General features: G+C 45.8%; 1 protein-coding gene across 1 annotated transcript in view; it reads left to right on the top strand.

Annotated features, from left to right (window-relative positions):
• Positions 1–367: 367 nt before the first annotated feature.
• Atp8b1 (ATPase phospholipid transporting 8B1) overlaps positions 368–16,945 on the top strand; it is a 138,788-nt gene continuing 122,210 nt past the window's right edge. The window contains exon 1 of the mRNA XM_021150778.2: positions 368–722. The gene's annotated coding sequence lies outside the window, so the exon portion shown is untranslated. The remainder of the gene's footprint in view (positions 723–16,945) is intronic.

Here is a 16,945-nt window from a genome sequence, read left to right as displayed (position 1 = left end):
CCCCGGCTCTCACTAAACCCCGCCAGTTTTCCGAGCTGGCTCGGTCACCGACCCCGGTCTGCGGCCAAGCCGACAACAGTGGGCGGGAAAGTGACGCGAGGCTCGTGGGGTGGTGCCTGTGAAGCAGGGATCTGGAGCGCCCTGGGAGCCGAGAACTGCCGAAAAAGCAGGGTCACAGGGTAGACAAAGATCGGTCACAGTCAGGGGTTGCCACCTGCCTCTGGGGCCCTAGATCGTGTCACTGAAGCAGGACTCGGTAGAACAACCCCAGGCTTGGCGGCCCAGCCTCTCTCCACCCGGGGGAGGGATCGAGGGAGGGCGGACGGCGGGACCGCCCCCGGCCCCAGCTCCAGCCTGGTCCCCAAGCCGCGCGCGGCCACAGCCGCTGCCAGGGGGAGGCGAGAGGCTCCTCCCTGGAGCAGAGAAACCAGTTTGTCCGGTCGGGCAGAGCGGAGGGAAAAGGGCTGCCGCCTAGGAAGGGCGCACGGACGCGGGGCGGGGGGAAGGCGGGGAGCCCTTGGCGAGCCACGAGAGCCTGAGGAGTCGCGGCCAACTGGACAGGCTTCCCGGGGCCCCCGGCCAGCCCCTGTGTGCCATGCAGCGCTAGCGCAGCCGCAGCGCCGGGGCCGGGCGGGAGGTGGCCAGGTGCGCACCAGCCTCGGACAAGCCTCGGAGCGCCGCGTACCCCGCGGATGCCCAAGCCGGGGCCCAGTGAGCACTAGGTAAGAGGGGCGAGGCGCTGCTGTTCTCCGACCTCCAGGACCCAACCAGCCAGGCAGGGGTCCCTGGCTCCCTTGGGTGATCCACGGGCTTGTGGATTTCACGCAGCTGCGGTGCGGTAGCAGCAGCTGTCCGCACCCTCGGGCTCCTGAACCTGGACAAGTGGTGTTTGGGGGGCGGGGGCGGTGGTGCCGGAAGCCTCTGCCCCCGCCGTGGTCCATGGTTGGCAAAGGGCAAGCTGAGCGATTCCCAGTTCTTTGGGGTTTTCTCACCTGTTCGGGGGAGGGATCTCTCGGGAGCTGTTTAGGTATTTTGTTTTAGTATTATTATTTTTCGTTGGTTTGTGACACACATGTCCAGAGTTAAGATTCCAGAGTTAAGCCAAGAACGGATCGGGGAGTCTTTGAAGAGTGTTTCTGGCTGTCATGCGAGGACCACCTAGGAATCTTCCACTGACAGGGTTGGGGAGAAGGCGATTCAAAGCTCTCAAAAGGACCTTAGGGAGGAGTGTTTCTGGCCGCGGCGCACCTGCTGGGAAGGATGGAGGGGGTGAAACCCGCTCCCCCACCCCCACCCCCAACTCCTTCGGTGCGCATCTGTGAGGGAGTGGGGGCGTAATCGGGGTAAACAAACAGTTTTCCGGGTGATCGCTGGGTCGTGTGCACCAGCTCTGTCTCACCGCCGCCGCAGGCTGTCTGTCCTTAATCCCCAGTTTGATACCTGTAGCTGTCACTTGTTGAAAGAAAACGCGGCAGGCGGCGGGAGATGTGGCGTGGAACAGGGCCAGTGCTTTAAGTCCTCTCTTGGCCAACTCTCTCAGCCCAAAGTGAAAAAGAAGTGTCTGGCCAGCTTCTCCGAGGGAGTTCTAAGCATGTATGTCTCAATCCCTGGAGGCTCAGAATGCAGATTTCTAGACTACGTTGGGAAGAGTACCAGGGTTGAAGCACCGGGGCCGAGGAGTGAAAAAGGGCACAGGGAAGTGAAAAAGACTCCCACCACCTCACTGAATCCCTTGGCCTCCAGGCACTGCCTTAGGTCCTTCGTTCTCCTAGCCCTTCTCTGGTGCCTAGCTCTGTGGACTCTCCCATCCTCCCCAAATTGCCTACCCTTTTGGAGTAAAGAAAAGATCTACTCCCATCTTTCTAGATTGCTGCTTTCAAAAATTTTCTCCCCCAGTCCCCGCTCCCGCCCCTGCCCCTGAGAAAATCAAGCCAGATATTACCAATGAACTACTTGAAGACACTTGGCCACCGAGGAAGGCTAACAGCCTTTGAGGAAGAAAAGCTACAAAGAATGTGTCTTTCAAGGTCTCAATGGATGGTAAATGAGAGGTTCATAGCAAAAGAGGAAAGCCATACACCATATGAGGCCAAAGCTCTGGTTTTCCTGGTCTAAGCAGGACCTTCGTGTTAGGCCTAAAGCGTCATTCAGCACTCTGCCTTTTGTTAAGACCTTATTAAACCCTATTATAAATGTATAGACAGTGCGAACCATGATGGGTGGTTATTAGCTGATTAATTTCTGGGGAGCAGTCACACCTGCCGACAATTACTGCTCTGAAGCGGCTAATGGTTTTCTTTATGTAGACGCTTCCTTGTGCTTGCTTTCAGAGGCTCCGTACCGCTGTGTTCATTTATCATCTTCTAATGGTTTTACTTTGCTAATTCTGGTTCTTTGTATAGGGCCCAAGGAGGTGAGGGAGGACCTGGAGGACCTGTGTGACTGGCTTAGAACTGACCAGTACCTCGAACACGGGTGTCTGCCCCCGGGTCTGCCACCATCCAACTCTACTGATTTTTTTTTTTTTTTTTTTTCCGAGACAGGGTTTCTCCATATAGCCCTGGCTGTCCTGGAACTCACTTTGTAGACCAGGCTGGCCTCGAACTCAGAAATCCACCTGACTCTGCCTCCTAAGTGCTGGGATTAAAGGCGGTGGCCAGCACCGCCCGGCTTGATTTTTATTTTATTTTATTTATTTATTTTTATTTATTATTTTATAAGTACACTGTAGTTGTACAGATGGTTGAGAGTCACCATGTGGTTGCTGAGATTAGAACTCAGGACCTTTGGAAGGGCAGTCAGTGCTCTTAACCGCTGAGTCATCTCTCCAGTCCCTTGATTTTTATTTTAAGGACGATACATACCCAAGTTTACTTGTTATCACCTCCTAGAGATGGTACTAGGAGGGTTTTCTTTCTCTGTTTAAGACGGTGATTTAAAACAATGGTTTCTGGGAGCAAATCGTTTAGTAAAAAACAAAAACAAAAAACAACCGAGTCTTCGGATGTAAGCCAGGTTCACGGCTAGCTCCGTGTTCAGCCTCATTTCTGGTGTTGGGATCTTGGTGCTGAGGGAATGCAGCTGTGGAGTGCCTCCCTCTTTCCCGTTCTCTTCCCTTCTGCTTTAAAGCAAGGAGGAGTAAGGACACCTGGTTTTACAGTCCAACGGGGTTTTGGTTCTCTTGCTAATTGCATCCAAGTTTGCTCCTCTATGAAGGGGGAAAGATACTAATGGTTTTTATCTTTTCTTTTCTTTTCTTTTCTTTTCTTTTCTTTTCTTTTCTTTTCTTTTCTTTTCTTTTCTTTTCTTTTCTTTCCTTCCTTCCTTCCTTCCTTCCTTCCTTCCTTTCTTTTCCTCTCCCCTCCCCCCATGGTGGGGACAGCTGGAAGAGGAGAGAGAGAGAACGTGTGTGTCCTTTACCACTAGTAGATATTTGAATGCTGCTTTATTTTCCTTATTAGAAGAATGTTGGCTTTATTTTCATTATCGGTGGTGGTATTTCCAGACAGGGTCTCCTTGTTGGCTATGTTGGCCTCAAGCTTGCTATGTAGCTGACAGTGACCTTGAACTCCTGACGCTCCTCCTCTGATTCCCAGGTGCTGAGATTGTAGATGCGTACCACCACACCTGTCTAATTTTATTATATACGTCTTAATTTTTTGCAGAGCTGGGGATAAGCCAACTCCCGAGCTTTTTCCCCAGCCTCTTGACGTGACTTTAATAAGTCAGCACCTGGGGCAAGCATTTGGTGTTTATACACGATTATTACTTGATACTGGAGTCTAGCCATGTCAACAGGACAATTAATATATTAATATTTTATTATCACTTTAATTTAGATTCTGGGCTAGTTTTTCAGAAGCAATATAGACCATGGGTGATCTCTATAACTCTAGAGAGCTTTTAATTCTACTGTTGGCCTTGCTCTTCCATTCTAGCTTGTAAAAGAAACCTTTGAACCTTCGGATATAGAGGAAGTGGCTCTTTGGAGGCAGTTACAAGTTGTCCTGGGTCCATTCTGGGCTGGGTCCATTCCCGGTCCTAACCTGGGCTCCTACCAAGAGAATCTTTGAGGCTTCTTACGAACTTGCTTTTGGAATGTTTGCCTCTCTATTTGTTTCTAGATTTATCTCCCTGGAAGTTTTCCTTTGTGGGATGTCTTTGGGTACCCTGCGAGGATTTTGGCGTTTTTCTGTTATTCCATTACATCCAGTGTTTGTTGATAGGTCTTTAACTTGCTTCTCAAAGAGGTCGAATTATAGCACACACAAATGGCTTACCTTTTTCATCCAGTGATCTGTGTTATTCTTGAACTCCATCCTGGTACCCACCTAAAAAGCAATACCAAATATAAGCTCTTCTGTAGCTCTCTATGTCAGTATGGAGGAAGGTTATTGGAAAAAAAATGTGTGTGTGTGTGTGTGTGTGTGTGTGTGTGTGTATACATGGTCCTGGTATGTATGCCTCCTTTCTCACTTTTATTCTTAGAAACCAGGGAACTTACCAGCTCACATTTTGGCACAGATTAGTAGCCTCCTGATACTTTTGAGCGAATTGAGCTTTTAAATAAATTATAACCCGATCTACCCACAATGGAGACTATTTTGATAACAGGTCTCAGCGAACAGAGTCCGGAGCAGTGGTAAAGCAGAAATGCTGGCCTCTGACCTGGGGTTGGCATCTGGACTCTGCTGTTTCCAGCTGCATAACCTAGGGAACTTTCTGCAGCCAGGCAGGCATCTTCACCTGTAGATGGTGTGAGGTAATGAGTCTCAGATGAAGCGCTTGGGACAGGAGGGTGTATAAAGCTGAATACAAGGTGGTTGGTCATTGGTAGAGCTACATTGCTGTTGGTGCTCCGTGCATGGTGCTCCCCCCACTGCCTTTCTTCTGCTCTATGGAGGATACGGGATTCATGTTAGCATTTGTTTAGCAAACACAGGTGCACATTTGCACCTGGACATAGAAAGAGCAGTGCTCAGAGTAGGAGCAGATTTCTAAGGCTTCAAATCCTTGTCATTGTTCTGGGATGCTCTTGGATGGATGACCAGGAAGCTAACTGACCTCTAGCCTTACAGGAGGATAAGTTCGGCCAGTCACAGTCACAAGGGACTCTGGATACTCTCAACTGTGTGCTCCTACCTCCTGCCCTGCAGAGGCTCTTGGAGCACTTAGAACACCATAGTGCCTTCTGTACCCCGGTGTTTCTCTTTGACCTTCTTTTCTTTTGCTTCCTATTTTTTACTCCCAGCTTCATACTCAGTAGTCTTTGAATCTCATGGTTTGTGGAGCCTGTGCATGTAAGATCTTCTGTAGCTCTCTATGTCAGTAAGGCCCTAGAATGAAATTTGACCCAACTCTTTTCCTTTTCCTTTTCCTTTTCCTTTTCCTTTTCCTTTTCCTTTTCCTTTTCCTTTTCCTTTTCCTTTTCCTTCCTTCCTTCCTTCCTTCCTTCCTTCCTTCCCTCACATTCCATTAACTATGCCAATAGATTCTCTTCTTATTTTAGGGAATATTATTAGGCTTCTTAAGGGTTTGAGTTGGTTTTCTCCTTTGATAAGAAATCTGGTCAAGGGACTGGAGAGATGGGTTGTCAGCTAAGAGCATTTGCTTTACTTTCAGAGGACCCAAGTTTAGTTCACAGCACTGGCAGGGTGCTTCACAGGCATCTTCACTTCACGGGTACCTTCACTCAGATGATCTGATGCCTGCCGTTGGCCTCAAAAGATACTGCATGCATGTTGTGCACAAGTAGGCAAGGGCACAACACACACACACACACACTAAAAATAAATACATCTGAAAAAATTTGTTAAACATGTTCTTTCTCCTGCTTTGGACACTCTCTATATGGAAAGAGGGTGGTCTCAGATTCTGGCTCTCGGGGCCTGGTTAATCATCAGTCTCCAAGTCTAGCCTTTAAGGTGTGAGAGATGTGCTTGAGTAAGATAGCAGACGTGTTGTCCTAGACAAAGGACTGGACTCCTGGGGAGAAGATTGTCCTAAGTACCTTTCAGTGGTGACGCTATTCTCTCCTTCCTATCATGGTTGAGAAGCCAGCTTCGGCACTAAGTGGAGGCTGACCTTTGCCTGGTAGCCCTGCTCTTTATTTACAGGACTGTTGTTTTATGGCTTCATTTCTTTGCTGAGTGGCTTTTGTTCCACCAGAGTTGAGGTTTGTTTGATTTAGGATAGGCTGTGTTTGAAATCAGTTTTCTTATCTCCACCCTGACTGAGTTGAGCAAGAAAATCCCAAGTCGCGTTTCTTCAACACCAAATACTGAACACATGCTGCCTGGTGGTCTATCTTGCTCCTGGGGAGGTGTGTCCATGCGCTGGGTACATGATTTATTTCATGAGATACAGTGTGGCGTCTACACATTCTTAGTTTGCCCTCTTGAGACCAGTGAGCTAAGATCATGATGCTTCATCTACATTCTCCATGAGAAAGTGAATATTAAGACCGCTTACGTGGCTGGAGTGCTTTCCATATTCACGCTCCGAGATAGAGCTGGTGTGCTCCACTGCCTCTTGGGAAGCACCGGCCTTGTCTTTGCATTGAAGAGGGAGCGCGTGGTGGATCTTCTGAGGACTGAACCACCAGCGGGCAATACGTTTCTAGAACTTCTGACTCTACACAGAAGTCACAAGTGTGGCGCGCAGCCGTGCTCATCGGGCTGCAGAGACTGAGGATCAGGTGAAGTTCTCATTCGGCGTCAGGTAGCAGAGTGACTTTGGGATGGGACGGGACCTTTGTGATAATCTTCCGATGCAACAACTGACTTCGCAGGCGTTTTAGAGAAGAGCTATATGTACAGAGAACACCTGCCATGTTAGCCACATTCAATGTATGGTTCAGCGGCATGAAATACATCCTTATTATTGTGTAGCAAACACCATCGTTACTCCATGAAGTCATTCGGTGTCTCACACAGAAGCTCTATCTGTGTCTCCCTGTCCCTGAGCCCCTGTCTGTCCCACCGTCTGTCAACATGAACCTGACCATTCTAGGGGTGCCTGCTGTTGAGTTTAATCACAGTTACCCTTTTGCCATGGCTCATTTCTCTCGGCATGGTGGCTTCGGGGCTTGCCTCTGAAGTTTCTTCTGCTATAAGGAGACTAGTACTCCATTATCCATCTCCACATTTTGTTTACCCACCTAGACACTTGACAAATTGGATTTGGATGGCGGCCACCTCTCGCTCGTGAACAATGCCGCTGTGGGCCTGTTTGCATAGTTCTTGTTTCTTCACGTGGGGGTTTGAGTGCTCACTTGGTAAAAATTTCTCTTCATAAGTAAGGCTGGAGTCATGGAGTGTTTAGTGACATGCTTTCCTCCAGAACTACTGTTGGGAAAATCCTGGGGTACAGGGGTTACAGTGGTATCAAACATGTAAGATAACAGCCATTCCCCTCTCCTTGAAAACGGAAGCTGCTCATTCTAAGCGAAGGTCATTTGCTATTGCCCTGCTGGCCTGCTTGGAGCTGTTCACTGCACTCTTTGCCATCCTGGGTGTCCATGTTCTGTAGCTCCATGACGAGGTAGTCTCTACAGAATACAGGGGCCTGTTGGAGACGACATTCTGAATGGAGAAAAGAATCCAGGCTTCCTTTACCAATGATTCAATCTTTAAAAAAAAAAATCTTTTGAGTATTTAAATATCAGGTTGTTTTCCAGTTTGGGGTAGAATGGATACCCTTCAAGAAAAGCTCAAAGGGTCATTTGTATACTAAAGCATGGTAGGGTTACCAACTGAACAGTTGTTTTCCCCTAAGGAGATGTTTAGACAGGTCGTGCATGATCTAGAGTACATGACCTAACCCTGGCATTCAAGAGGCAGAGAGGAGAATCACAAGTTTGAGGACAGCCTTAGCTATGTAGCAAGAACCTTTCTAAAAAAAAAAAAAACAATATTCAAGCAAACAAACAAAAAACCCAACAGCAGGGGGTTGTGGCTCAGTGGAAGAGTGCTTGCCTACCACACACAAAGCCCTGGGCTCAATTCTTAGCAAAAGGTGGGAGCAGGGGTGGAAAGTATATTTACTAGTGTGTGGTAGTACATGCCTGTAATCCTACTACTTAGGAGGTAGCAGCAGGAAGATCAAGTTCAAGGCCAGCTTCAGCTGCATATCCCAAGCTACATCTGAGTCTATCTCAAGAAAACCAAACCCAACAAATAAACACACAGGAAGAACACACTTCTCTGTGTGGCAACAAGGTAAACCAAGGGCTTACCTTAGGGAACTATTGGATGTCAGTCTATCATGCTAAAATATCTGTGTTCTTTAGAGAATAGCAATGTCTCCATAAGAGCTTGTAGTCATCCCATCTCCCCAGATTTGTCCAAATCAGGATTTTACATTTTAAAAGTAGAATTTTCTTTTAAACTAAGTGACACAAAATAAAACAACATCGAAACTTCAACCACAAATACCACCTGAGTAGAATCCCTCTTTCCTACCTCATGTTAATCATTACCACAGAAGGAAAAAGGAAGGAGAACTGTTTAAGTCAACTTGATAGCGACCATTTCTATGTCTTATGCTCCCTCTACTACAGAGGGAGGTGTGAAGCGTTTAGGAGGCCATGTGGGACTCCCAGACCACTCTACAGTGATTTGTGTGGAATCTAACATGTCTTGGATCTTTAAAATCATTGGAACCAAGGCTATTAAGACAGGAGACAGATGGCCAGGCCTCTGTAACGTTAGAGAAGAATCAGTCCCATTTCTTGAGTTGTGGCTTTAATGGTTGACATTTTCCTGTCTGTTGGGGCTGCCTGTCTCCTATGTCATCCCCTAGAGAGACCTTTATTAGTATGTACAAAACTTCAAGCACCTACTGAGACCTCACTGAATCCATGGGCAAGTCCAACACCCTGAAGGTCTGTCTGTCCAGCCTTGGCCTGTGCCAGTGAACTAGCAGAGAAACATTTCCTTTAGGAACTCAGATCCAAGAGGCAACAGACAGCAGGTGCTGAGTATACATAACAAACAGAGTGACTATGTATTGTACACCAAGATCTGGGCTCCTGCTCCGAGATAACAGGAGAATGGGCCAGCAAGGACATGACTTCCTACTGAAAATAGAGTTTCCTGCAGCCTAGAGAAGGTGACCCATGAGCAAAGACTTGAGTGGAGAGGGAAGAGGAGGACCTGTAGAGTAAGTGGGGCAGGGGGTGAGGATCATACAGTGCAGGGCAGAGGTTTTAAAGGAGGGATGGCTGGTTTGACTGGATGAAAAGGGCAGAGGTTTGTTTTTTGTTTGTTTTGTTTTGTTTTGTTTTGTTTTGTTTTGTTTTGTTTTGTTGAGACAGGGTTTCTCTGTATAGCCCTAGCTGTCCTAGAACTCACTCTGTAGACCAGGCTGGCCTCGAACTCAGAAATCTGCCTGCCTCTGCCTCCCGAGTGCTGGGATTAAAGGCATGTGCCACCATGCCCGGCAAGGGCAGAGGTCTTAAAGGAGGAATGCCTGGTTTGGCTGGACAAAAAGACAGTACCAGTACTGTAAGAGTGAATGAGTGAGGGGAGGGAGGGAGGGTGGGAGGGAGGGAGGGAAGGAAGCAAGGAGGGAGGGAAGGAGAGGGAGAGAGAGGTGAACCAGATGGAGCTATGTCCGCCTGTGACTTCCACCTTGCCTATATGCCTGCCTTGGACTGAGGCAGGAGGACTTGGAAGCTTATCTGCACTGTATAGGAGGAGCCTGTTTCTCCCTTAACAAAAGTGGGAAAACAAACCAGAAGTGAGAAGATGAGGAGAGGAGGTGTGAGGAGAGGGCTAGGGGAAGATCCACCAGGCTTTGTAAGGACTTTGGCTTTGACTTTGTATGAGATAAAGCCACAGGAAGGGGTGTGATCTGACCTGATGTGAGCCAGCTTGGTTGATATTTATATGGGAGGTCCTAAGCCAAGAGATCAGACAAGAGGCTGTGTCTGCAAGTTATGATAAAGCCATCAGATCAGATCAGATGTCATTTAGAGAACAAAATAGCATCTACCTAGATATATGGACGTGGATGTAAGTTTTCACTTGATCAACTGAAAGGCAACAGGATTTCTGGGCAGATCAGAGGGGGGGAGGTGGGAGGGGGAGAGGGAGAGGGAGAGAGAATGAGTATAAAGAGGGGAGGGGCAAAGATAACTTCCTTGGCTGAGCCTGAGCTGCAGTGTTCTGAGTTTCTGCGGCCCACAGACTCAGTAAGTTCTGTTGAGGTGACTGGTTTGAGGTTCAAAAGACACTCCTCCGAAATACGTACGTCTGGTCTTGTTCAGAGAACCTGAGCTGTTTACCACCAGTGTGTGACCCCAGCTTGCTAGGGTGAGAGGAGAGTATGTTCAGAAAGGGGGATGGATCACAGGCAGCACAGGTAAGGAGCTGATCCACAGGGAATCCACACAGTGCTACAAGAGGAGCCATTTCTTCTAACCATCGACGCCCAGCCCACACGTCAAGCCCTGTGTCAGCTACATGAGCAGAGCAAGCATGAGGTTTCTTGCTGTGGAGCTCATACTACTGTTAGGATTGGGATCTGTGCCCCCTGACCCCCATCCCCAATCTTCTTGCTTTCTACAGATCCCAAACATAGCACTGAGTTCCTGCCCAGCCAGGGTCTTGGAACATGCTACTCTTGCTCTGACTAGAACATTCTTTCCCATGGCGGTCGCCTTCACATCCTTCAAGGACAGCCTCCTCCAGGAGACCCCCTTGGGCCTGCTTGCTCTGTGCCTTTTTTACATTGTGATGAGAGACAGGACATAAAACTTAGTGGTATGTGCTTATAGTTCCAGCTGAGTATGTGGTATGTGCTGATAGTTCTAGAGGCTAAAGTAAGAAGATTGTAGTGTGTTCGAGGCTGGGCTGGCTGTACTTAGTAAGTGCTGAATTAGCTGGGGCTACATAATGGAACCCAAGAGCAACCAAACAGCACTGGCAAAAAAAACAGTAAAATGTAAAATGTATCGTAGTGAAGACTTTGAGTGAACAGTTCACAGGTATTAGGCTGCTCGTATGGACACATAGTCACATCTTTCCTGTTACTCATCCACTCAAGGTGACAGAAGTAGGGGGTTTTAACAAATGTGCTCTTGCTGTGTCTGGATGTAATCTCAGAGTCCCACTCACTAAAAAACCTTCCAGCCGGTGGCTGTGGCATAACTGACATGAAGCAGCAAAAGATTTGCTCATTAAAATGTTTTAGTAGGGGATGGCTCAGTGGTTAGTGTACTGCTTGCTCTTCCGGAGAATCCATGTCTGATCTCTGGCACCTACACTGCTCAGCTCAGAACAGCCTGTGACTCCCATCACTGTGCTTTGTAAATGCCACAACATGGCTGCTTCTTCCTTCCTTTTCTGGAAAATTGGATTCTTTTGACATCTTGGTCGAGGTTATGTGTCTTTAGAAATAGTCCTTGGAAATTCTTAGGTCATTCTGTAATTCTGAACTATGAAACATTTGCAAACAGGGGTAAAAACGGCTTTATTCCCTCACTGGTATGAGTGTATTACTATTGGAAGAAAGGGACAAAGGATTTTAAGATCCTACAGTTATCTTGGAATAGGATGGGGCAAAGTAAAATTTGGTACTTGCTCTGATTTGAGTCAACCAATTTAATGTGTTTATCCACAGAACCAAAACATAAGAACATTGAAATAATTTATATAACTCTTATTTTGCTGTGATGGTTTTTTTTTTTTTTTTTTTTTTTTTTTTTTTTTTTTTTTTTTTTTTTTTTTTTTTTTGATTGAGGACAGGTCCTGGCTTATCAAAGATTTTTTGGTATCATATCTCCAACCTAATTTGAGTCAATCTTGCCCTCAAGAAATACTGCAGGAAGTGACAACATAGAGGATGTGACTAGTCTCACCAGAGTACTGACAAACATTCTGTAGTGTATGGATGCCCTGTGTCCCCAACAGTGAAGTATCCTGTTCAAAATGACCAAAATGACAGTGGCACTGGATTGAGAATTCTTATTCTGGCCTACAAGTAAGAATTCTGTTATAGTGCTGTGGTTCCTAGGATAGGCCCAGACAATTTCTTGTTCCTATCCTTTGTCTCTTTGAACCTGCCCAGAAGCAACTTAAGGGAGGAAAGGGTTAATTTTGCTCATAATTTTCCCAGTGTGCCAGGGAAGGCATGGTCCAGGACTGTGAGGCAGCTAGTGGCACTGTCCCTAGAGCACAAAGCAGATAGAGATATAGAAATGCTAGTACTCGATTGCTTTTGCGCTTGAACCCCGGCCCATGAAATGGTGCATCCCACGTTTAGAGTGGATCTTCCTTTCTCAGTAAAGTCTTTCTAGAAACACCATCACATGCATGCCCAGAAGTGTGTCTCCATGGAGTTTGTCAAGGTGATAATGGTGATGAGCCATCCTAGCCTACAGAGAATTGAAGTTGGACAATTTTGGAAGATAAAAACTCTCTAGTTGATGCTTATGCCAGAAACCTGGACTTGGACTTGACTTGAGTTATTCTAAACTTTGCCCTAATTTCCTTTGCAGCCCGATGTCCTTTACAGCTCCTATGTATATCCAAATGGTCCACAGACCAGTCAATTGCTCTGTCTACTGTCACCTGCTCAGTTCAAGCCAGCCTCCTTCCTCCATGGGGTTATCCCAATAGCATCCTAACTGACACACGCATTTCACCCTGCTCCCTCCAACTAGACTAGTCAGATCCTGTGACTTTTGTATATCTAGATAAAAACCTTTTTAGCATTGTAGGACAGGGATGACTGTCTCCTCTCCTGTGCTTGCTCAGCCTTCTCCTATCCCTTCCCTCTTCCTAGTTAGGCAGCTTCAGTCTTTGGATCATGACAAATCACTTCCTGTACCAGGACTTTGCTTCATTCCCTGAAACCTTCTTCCGCAGCATGGCGCCTTCTCACGGGCTTGTGGCCCAAGGGTCATTTCCGTATATTCTTCACTGAGTGCTTCAGAGAAAGGAGTCCCCTCCCAAGCTGTGCTCCAGTGAAAGGAGTCCCCTCCCAAGCTGTGCTCCAGTGAAAGGAGTCCCCACCCAAGCTGTGCTCTCTTCTCTTTTGCTCTGCCACTGCCACCATCTGATGATTTTAACTACTTTGTAGTATAGACCGAACTGACCAGACCTCTCCAGGTAGACCCAGTCCAGTTGTAGGATTCAACACAGAGTTGCTCATGTATTGGAAAGACCAAAATTTACATCATACCTCAACTAAGCAAGCCAGAAGCCCAGTTCAGTCCATTGTCCCTTGAAGTCACCCAAGAGCTTTTACAATGGAAGAGACTGGGGGCTAGTTAGATGACCGATTCACTGGCAAAATATTTGCTAAAGACCTGAGTTTGATCCCCAGGATGCCCGTGGCAGAAGGAAATATGTGTCCATGGCACAGGTACTACCCCCACCCCACCACACACATGCACAGGAAATAAATACAAAATCATTTTTAAAGTAAGTAAAATAAAGTTGAAGTCACTGGACATGATCATGTCTCATGTCTATAATCTGAGTAGTTGCAAAGTAGAGAGAGGAAGGTGAATAAGGAATTGAAATCCAGCCACATAGTTTAAAGCCATCTTGGGCTGCATGAAATTCTGTCTCACAAAACCAAAACCAAACTGATAGATAGATAGATAGATAGATAGATAGATAGATAGATAGATAGATAGATACATAGATAATAGGTAGATTACATGCATATATATATATACACATATGTAGATAGCTAGATGCATACATCATGTATAAAAATAGATACATACATATGTAGATAGATACATGCATATATATATACATAGATAGGCTATATAGATATGTAGATAGCTAGATACATATATGCATATGTACATATTTAGATACATATATAGCTATATACATACATGCATATATACATATATACATACATACATACATACATAAACATATATAAATAAGAGAAGGTTCCTGTGCCCTGTGCCTTCTCTTTTTGAGGTTTCCCAGGTGACTTTAAGTAGGTGTCTGTATTCAGAAGACCTGCCTTCTAATGTTGGAGATTATTCACATCTAAGTATCTGTGGTTGTATGAATAGTCTTCAACCCTGTTTTTTACCCTGTAAAGAGCTGACTGACCCCAAACCATCCTCTGGGCAGCCAGCACTGGCCAGGCCACACCCTACAAGTGAGAAGCATTGCTAAGGAAAAAAAAAATTGTCATCTGTAAAAATCATGGAAGATTGGGGTGTGGCTGTTGAGACTCTTGACTAGTTGGAAGTCCTTTCCTAATCACTTAAGGTGCAAAAGAGCCTGGGAAGGCTGAGAGATAAAATACAGAAAGAAATCTAGACCCAAATCTTCCCTCTGTGTGAATCCATTCATAAGATAAACAAAAATATTATGTACAATATTATTTTTATCAGATAATCCCTCTAGCTAAAGCCAATTAAGAGCGTTTGAGAGCTGTGAACAGTAAAGATCTAGCAATCCTCTTTCTTGGAGTAAAGATGAATTCCTTGCAGTCTCGAGTAGAACTGGCAAACTCCAGAATCCCCCTTTGCCAAGTAAGTCATTGTGACCTTCCCTCCCTACATCTTCCCAGAAGCCAAAGTTTTTCTTCTCCCACCCGCTCTGCAGCGGAAGCCAGCCCATCAGAGCTTTAATTGTTAAATTCCCGAAGCATGAATATATGTAAACACACAACAGGATATTCTTCACAGCTGTGCAGAGGGACCTGGGAGCCAGCCACACCGCCTCTTTGTCCAACCCAGCCAGTCCTATAAAATCTTTGGCTGCATATGTAGTCACTGTAAAGATACACAAGTTCTGGGGACTTTTAAAAGAACTTCAACATGTTGGATGCATTTTAACCTTTCCAAGGGCTTATTATACAGGATTTAAAAATTATATTCACTCTAGTCTTTCCAACTCCGCTTTAGAAAATTTTCTCTATGCTCACTGACACCTACCAAGACAAATTTACATTTACAGACAAACTTGTCAAAAGTTTTAACTGTGTTTACCTATTTGCTGTGTGTGCAGTGGGGGTTGGGGTACACGTGCCCGTGGAAGCCAAAGAACAACTTGCAGGTACCTTCTTTCAAATGGGTCCCAGGAATGGAACTCAGGTTTGTCGGGTTTAGTGGCAAGTGCTTTAACACATTGAACCGTCTCTCCAACACCAAACTTCATTGTGTTATGGGAACCATAAGCATGGGGTTTAGTTAGTTCCCTTATTTGGCTTCTGTTGTCAATATTTATATTAGATTTGGCTGAAAAAGAAAGCTTAACATTTTAACTCAAATAATTCCTTTCATGATAGAGATTGAGGTTTATTATTAATTACCACAGCATGAAATTTTAACGCCATGTCCAACATTGCTAGGATTTAAAAAGCGAACACCAGGCCCTAGCTGTCTCTAACTCCAGATTTTGCAGTTAAGCTTAGATTTAACTTGGCTGCTCAACAGCTTCCCAGTCCCGTCCGTGAGTCTCTGCACCTCCGGAAACCAATCTGGGTGAAGTGATTTCTCTGTGGTTTTCTTTTTTTTTTTTTTTTTTTGCTAACCTCTTAGAGTTGTTCCAGAAAAGCCTTCTCAGACTACTTTTGACCATATTTGGGCCCCACTAGAGCTCTGAGGAGCCTTATGTAATTTCTCTGGGTTTTGTTTTACTACCAGACCTCTCAGGCTGGCTCCCAGAAAACCCTCCTTGACCAAATTTGGATTCTGATGAAGAGTCTGTTGGCTCATGCTTCCATGACTTCTTGTGTTTCTGGGTAATCTTGAAATGGGTGGAGGTTAGACCTGATTAGTCAGTTTCATGAAGGGATTATGGCCAGAGTAGAGGGGGTCACACTGTGATCTAACATGGTCCATTTATAGCTGGGTGCATCCGAAGTCACAATTAGCACAGCTTTGCCTGCAACAGGCAAGAGAGGACGGGGACACTTCCAAGAAAGGCCCTTTCCCAATAAAGGAAGAAAGGAATTTTACACCGGGAGCCTACACACATTCATATAAGAGTTGGCCCATTCCCAAGATTCCCAGTTAAAGAGTATGATATGGGGCACGCTCAGTTTAAGGTTATACCTTAGAAAGATAGTCGACACATTTGGGGGAATGCTCAGCTCAAGGTCACAGAGCACGTGTATAAAGATATGTGGTTTGGGCATGCTCATCTTGCATGATAAATAGCCTTTTAGCCAAAAATAAGGGAAGGGACATTCATTAACATAGAAGTTTTCCTGACATGTCTCTCTTCTGAGTTGGCCACTCCTCTGAAGCTACATTATGCAAAGAAACCCATTCTTCTTTCTCGAATCCTCTGGCAATTTTTGTCCAAGAGAAGCCAGCTGCCATATTGGATCTGCCACAGGGGAGAGGCAATGTGGCAAGGACCTGGCGTGGCCTCCAGCCAGGTGTCCATGAGGAACTGAATCCCAACCACAGCCCTGGGAGTAAGTTTGTAACTGGACCCTCCCTGACTGAACCTTCACAGGACTGCAACCTAGCCAGCATCTTGACTGCAGCCTGGGCTATGCCCAGCTTCCTGCATCCCTGAAGCTGACATATGAGTTTCTCCTTTTGAGGGATTTTTGTTAGGTAGCAGTTGATGACTAATATCAGGTGAAAGACAGACAGTAACACTGAAGGGTCCCCTTCCTTTGGAGAGCTCACTGTGTAGCATTAAGCTCTTCACGTGTCAGCACTCTCAGTTAAGAAGTGAAAGTGTGACCCTTGCCATTTCCTGATGAAGGGTTCCAACAAAGCAGTTTCTGACCTTCAGTTTTTAATTTCATGTTATTTGTTTTGGGTTGCTTGAATTTTACCTATGATTGACCTATCATCTATCTATCTTTATATTTATCTATGTATCTATATGTTTATCATCTATCTATAAGTAATTATCTATCTTTATCATCTATCCACCTATCCATCTATCCACCTATCCATCTATCCACCTATCCATCTATCCACCTATCCATCTATCCA

The sequence above is a fragment of the Mus caroli genome, chromosome 18 (assembly GCF_900094665.2).
Source record: "Mus caroli chromosome 18, CAROLI_EIJ_v1.1, whole genome shotgun sequence".
In the NCBI taxonomy this organism is placed as follows: Eukaryota; Metazoa; Chordata; class Mammalia; order Rodentia; family Muridae; genus Mus; species Mus caroli.
The sequence above is the reverse complement of the archived record's forward strand: the minus strand, read 5'-3'. Positions and strand labels throughout refer to the sequence as shown.